This window comes from Neolamprologus multifasciatus, chromosome 12, assembly GCF_963576455.1.
Source record: "Neolamprologus multifasciatus chromosome 12, fNeoMul1.2, whole genome shotgun sequence".
Lineage (NCBI taxonomy): Eukaryota > Metazoa > Chordata > Actinopteri > Cichliformes > Cichlidae > Neolamprologus > Neolamprologus multifasciatus.
The window spans coordinates 20,505,169-20,511,343 of NC_140450.1; the positions used below are offsets into that span (position 1 = coordinate 20,505,169).

A 6,175-nucleotide genomic window follows, 5' to 3' on the forward strand; every position below is an offset into this window, starting at 1 on the left:
TGTAAATGTAAGCGTGATATTTTAAATACACGCCAATTTAAAAAGAAATTAATGAGTGCAATATGAAAATACTGCTTTAAACGGACAAACAAAAACACGCTTTAGATAATCTAAAAGCACTCTTGGCCCGAGTCTGTGCGTGTTTCCATTAATGGAGTTTACTTTTGCCTGGAGCTCTCCAGTCACAGAAATGCTTTGAGGGAGAGCATCCCTGACTGTGCTGTGGTTTGGAGCAAAGCTGTGCATGTTTGGTGTCACCAGAAAGAGACTTCCTGACATAAACCACGAGAGCTACGGCCGATATCACCTAACAAAGCCAGACAGTGCTGATAGTGGATCCCATTCAAGGTCATCAAGGCGGACTATGAAATCCCCTGCCTCCCTCATTTCTCTTTTGTGTCTCATCATACCTTGAGGTGGAAGATCTGGCCAAAACATGTTTTTTAAGTTAGTCTGGGTAATTTCATGACAAAACAACATCAAATGCCATGAGAAAAGACTGCCTGAGAGACGAAACACCTTTAAAACTGGGCATTTGTGCACAGCTTTAAAACCACGAGCAGCACAGCAGCTCTAACCTAAAGAGTCAAACGAGAGAAGAGAAGAGAAGAGAAGAGAAGAGAAGAGAAGAGAAGAGAAGAGAAGAGAAGAGAAGAGAAGAGAAGAGAAGAGAAGAGAAGAGAAGAGAAGAGAAGAGAAGAGAAGAGAAGAGAAGAGAAATGATGTGATAATGTGTTTCTAATTAAAACAAAAGCACTCAGGGACACCCATGGGGTCCTAAGGGACCAACACAAGGTGATAAACTCTCTCATCCTTAGCCTATTTTTTGGGAAGTGATAAAAGAAATTCAGGATGCCATGCCCTCTTCTGTTCCTTTCTCCTTCTTTCCCACATGCTATCTGATGCCGACAGAGGCCTTTTGTCACGTCGATCCTTCCCAAGGACCCCAAGGCGTCCTGTGAGGGTGCCTTCTTCAGGGTCCTGTGTGTTGATTGACACATCAGACCTTTTTTTCCTCCCTGCGTCGATCAGAGGCCGTTTCCCTTCTGCCTCATACAGCTCAATAAGAGGCCGCCGCTTTGATAGCAGTTCTGTGGCAAGTTACATCTCTGGCAGAAGGGATAAGAGAGAAACTAGGAGGGATGCCAGCAGATAAAAGAGGACTTTTAACAGCCTTCTATGTGTTCAGCAGGTTAAAAAGTGTTTTCTATCAAAGCCTTGTCAAACTGTCATTATCACTTTGATTTGAAGACAGCTCTGTATACCCCAGAAAGAAATTACACCAGAGCTGCATTTCTCCTCTGGTTTTCTTGTAATCCCAGACTGATGCTAATCTAAAAACAGTGTGGTGATTACACTGGAAGCAGTTTTAAGTTGCTATCTTTCACTGACAGTCAGTGTTGGCAAACGCCGACGACAGAGAGCAGTGACAGTTCTCCGTGTTCTAACAGTTGTTCTCGAGGCATCCCTTGAGAGCTGGCAAGGCTATTAGCTGTGTAATGATCACTGGATGTTGTAGTTCACATCCACAATGGCAGCGTGACAGACAGATGGAGGTTGATTTTGAGGGATGAAGCATATGGAGAAAAGTGCTGTGAGCAGACAGCTCAGATGGGATTGCAGGCTAACACGTGTAGCATCCTCTCTATTGACCAGAACAGCAAAGATTAATACAGATACGCAGACACGTAATCACGCACATTTATATTGTTCTTTATCCACTTAAACAAAAGGAAAAGCTCATGCTGAGGCCTACCACGTGGATCTTATGTATGGGGCTTATGCATGGGAGTTGAGCCAACAGAACCAGGTGTGGCCACTTACCAATGTAAGTGATCCATGGAGAGTGGGATGTGTGTATAGAGTGGGGAGGTTCGACACAGAGCCATTACAGAGCATTAGACCATGCGGTCCTGTAGGACATCACCTGACCTCGTCTGACCTCAGTGAAAGAAAGAAAAGTAAAACCTCTTTAATCTTTCTTTCATCCGTCCGTCCCTTTTCATTTTTTTACCGCTTAGCTGCGGAGTTTATTTCAAATTTTAAACTCTTCCAGCATTCACGTTTTCATGTTTATTTCCCATACTTAACCTCTCATTTTACCATCCAAGCTGACCAGCAACATATGTTTACCCTCGGGCTACATTCTTTTGCTCCTGCCATAACAAATAGGTTTCCTCTTTGTTCTAATGATTGCACCTATATCATTGCTCAAGGACGACGAAATGTAGTGAACAAAACAAACAAAACAAAAAAAAAACCCTCATCAATTACATTCATCAGGTGGCAGCTGGCATGGGGAAAATGTGATTCCCTGCACAGTTTATCCAATGCATTGTGAGCTTGCGGTGCGTGAGTGCATCTGGGAGAGAGATACAGCTATTTTTATTGTAGTTCCACTGTAATGCGACTCACTGTCAGAGCCAGAGTGGCAGCCTGAATTGCTTCTGTCGGATAAACACTCCCAGCATGCACTGCTTTGCCTCAGTCTGCGCAATGCTGCATTGGCAGCCTCCTGGCAGGATTTTGAGGTGTCTCGGTTTAGAAGTAGCTGTGTGTGTATGTGTCTGTGTGTGTGTGTGTGTGTGTGTGTGTGTGTGTGTGTGTGTGTGTGTGTGTGTGTGTGTGTGTGTGTGCACTTATGTGTGTGGAATGATGATCCTTACAAGAGCAGAAAATGCTTAAGTCTGCACCAAGACTGATTCTTGGTACCTGAACGAATTGACACATACCATAGTTACACATTCCTATGCTATAGGTTGTCTGTTTATTTTTTAAACCCTGACTTTACATGATCTTTAGGAAACACCTGAAAAGCAATTTATAGAGCTGTGAGCACTGGAAAAAATGGACAAAACAAGCATCTGTGAGCATTTGAGGCAGAGTTTGTTCCATGACTCAATACTCACTCAGAAAAAAGGAGAAAAGGAATTTGTACTATGTGCTGCAATGCAACTCAGTCAGGACCACAATCCCAGAACTATGTGGAATGTGTCCTCTAACTGCCAGCGACTGAAACCTACACTCGTTGAACAACTGCAGTACACAGTCAGTGGTCATGTACTGTCACTCTGAATCAAAATCAAGCGCAGACCATAACACAGGTAGCACACAGAGAGAGAAGAGAGACCAGAGCAGTGTTGCTGTCTTAAAAGCAAGACAAAGTGTTCATTACTGGTGCAAAGGCATAAAGACAGCCTATTCTCAGATATTCGCGGGCGTAGGGTATAAATGCGAGAAAACTCTCTTTAAAAATGCATGCGTCAGGATTATATTTTTAAGATTTACTCAGCATCATCCAGACACACCTTGCTGCAAGTGGTCTGCAACTTGGGCGACTGTTTTTGCACACCTGAATATTTCAAATGTCTTTCTTTTGGGGGTTTTGAGCCTCACAAACAAAATCTCAGCTATCCTTCCTAAGCCCATGTGTCTCTGCGCCTTTCTCAGAGGCAGATATGTTCCAGACACTGTGCGGCACATCCAACTTGAATAATCAGCATGCGGTGACATCATAATTGACGAGTAAGACAATATGTTTTTGATTATTATTGTTATTTCTTATGATTGGGAAGAACAATACTTTAAAACATTTCCTTTTCTCGCTCATCTGCTTCTCTTTATCTGCATATCCTCCAGCATGAAAGGTACAAATTATATAAAGGAAATTAATAAGTGATGACAGCTTTCCCCCTACCTTCAGCAAAATGTGCTTCAAATGTTTTGTGCAGTGGGTGTTTCTTAATGTTTGCCATGTAATATATGCAAATAAGAAAGAAAATAATAATAAAAACAAAAATATCTCTGTGTCTCCATACAAGAGACAATTCCCACTACAATACTGTAAATGATCTTGCAGCTTAGTTACACTGTATAGAGAAAGTTGAATAAGATTTTAAATTCAAGCGTGACATCTGTGTTTGTAGTGAAATATAAAAATTTATGGATTGTTTCGCTTTCTCTTCAGCTCCTACCATTTACATCAGATACCTGCACATCCCTAAGCCTGGTTCTGCCACGGGTGTCTACCTGTTAAAAGGGAGTTTTTCTTCCCCACTGTCGCCAAGTGTTTGTTAATAGGCAGGTGATCTGGCTGTTGGGGTTTTCTCTCTATTATTTTGGGGTCTTTACTTTGCAATATAAAGCACCTTCAGGTTACTTTTGCTGTGATTTAGCACTATATAAATAAAATTGAAATGAACTGAATTTTTATAGTGTGGACACATGAGATAGAAAAAAAAGCATATTCCCAAAATACATCTCTAGCAAGGACAGACTACATGTTTCAGATGTTTATCACACACACAGACACAAACAAAATCTTCAGAGGTCAGTTGTATTTAGAGCTTCTCTGTATCTACATGGGCGAGACGCCAGGGCCCCGTGTCTGCAGGGGTCCATTCTGAGGTCAATACTACAACACTGTAAACTAATGATCCAGCAAATTCCCTCAGTCCTACTCTCTCCCCTCCTCCTTCCTTTCTCCTCAATCTGTTGTTGCCCTCTGTCTCTCCCACTCTCTGATCCCCTGCTGCGCTGCAGAAATGAGAAACAACTGAAGACTCGGCAGCGCCGGGCCTGCTCTGCTCCTCTGATACACACCGCTGATAAACAAGGCTGCTTGTTAAGAGACAAATGAAAGTTTTGGCTTCCTCGATTTTGTTGCCTTCCACTGCCTTTTCATCTAGCATTTACTTGACACGCGTTCCCTTCTTTTGTCGACATGGCCTTGGCTGTAATTCCCAGTGGAACATCAATCTTGCGTCGAAGTGTAAACACAGATAACAAAATGATCGGCAAAAGCAAAGAAGTCTGAATTAACCAGGAAAAGTAAGAAGTTCCCTTTGAGTTCACCTCTAACTCGTGTACGCAATTTAAACAATACGCTAGGTAGATGGCTCAGTTCCATTAAATAAATCCTCATTATAGCTTTGCCTCTTTGTTGTTTGTGCTGATGTACCTTTAGCAGCAGCTTGCAAATGTGAACTTCATCACAGGAGACTGCAGAACCACTTCAAAATCTTATGCCAACACACACACACACACACACACACACACACACACACACACAGTATCTCCCAGGCCTGGAGGAAACTCTCCATCGGAGCCTCTGAGTCAGTGCACGCGATAAGGCAGCGATAAGAGTCTCACTTTTCAGTCCTTTCATATCGATTTGGAATAAAGAATGGGGCTCAAGGGATGAACACTCAATCACGCTGTTGACCAATGGAGGCGAACTGGATTTAAAAGACACAATAAACGAGTTGCAGTATCTGGCAGTCAAAGTGAGACAATATCTGCACTAACTTTGCCCTACTCTCACAGGTGGCAATAAGCTGTCCCTGCAGACAGGGAGAGCACAGGCTACGACTGTGATCACCCTGTCTGCAGGAAGCCTGGCCAGTGAAGCTGAATAAAGACATGCTCCTGACCCAGTGCATCAGGTGTGGGAATATCCTGTTAGTTCCCATGCATCAAAAAAAAAGAAAAAAAAGAGAGGCTATCAACCACAGTTTATATTAACACAGCCTCTATTTTATGTCACTAACATGTCCACCTTCACAACTGACCTTACAAGAAAGAAAGAAAGAAAGCGAATTTCGACTGCTCTCTTATTCACATGGGGTCGCCACAGCGGGTAGCACCGCATATTTGATTTTTATGCTGGACGCCCTTCTTGAAGCAAGCCCCAAGAGATTTGTGTCTCCTCTTGGGATCGAACCAGGGATCATTTGCTGGTTAGATAAATGCGTAAAACACATGGAGCCACTGCAACTGACCTTACTGTAGAATGTTAAAGAAAAAAAACAACTGTTGTTTAATCAGGAGGGTAGAAAAAAAAGCCCTCCACTCCCGTGTCAGTGGACAAGACACACAGGCAGTACAGCCATGACAAGCATTTCTATTATATATATATATATATATTTAAAAAAAAAAAACAGCTGATATGTCAACACAAATTTGCTGGACACCCACAGTACGTGGCCAACTACTTTAAAATAACCGGATCGACCGTCTCCGTCTCCCCAAGCGCGACGACAGCGTGACTGTCCGTTTTCACAAGCCCCATCTGGGGCAGCTTGTAGCAGGACCGGACCCGCGGAACACGGCATCTGAAGCAAGGCAGCCTCTGTGCAAAGCAACACGCTCCAAACACAGCAGCTTTCGAGCGGTC

The 6,175-nt window shown here is 43.1% G+C and overlaps 1 protein-coding gene across 1 annotated transcript in view; it reads right to left on the reverse strand.

The window, feature by feature from the left end:
• Nucleotides 1-6,175, reverse strand: part of LOC146506914 (single-stranded DNA-binding protein 2) — a 79,033-nt gene that overhangs the window by 71,908 nt on the left and 950 nt on the right. The window lies entirely within an intron of this gene.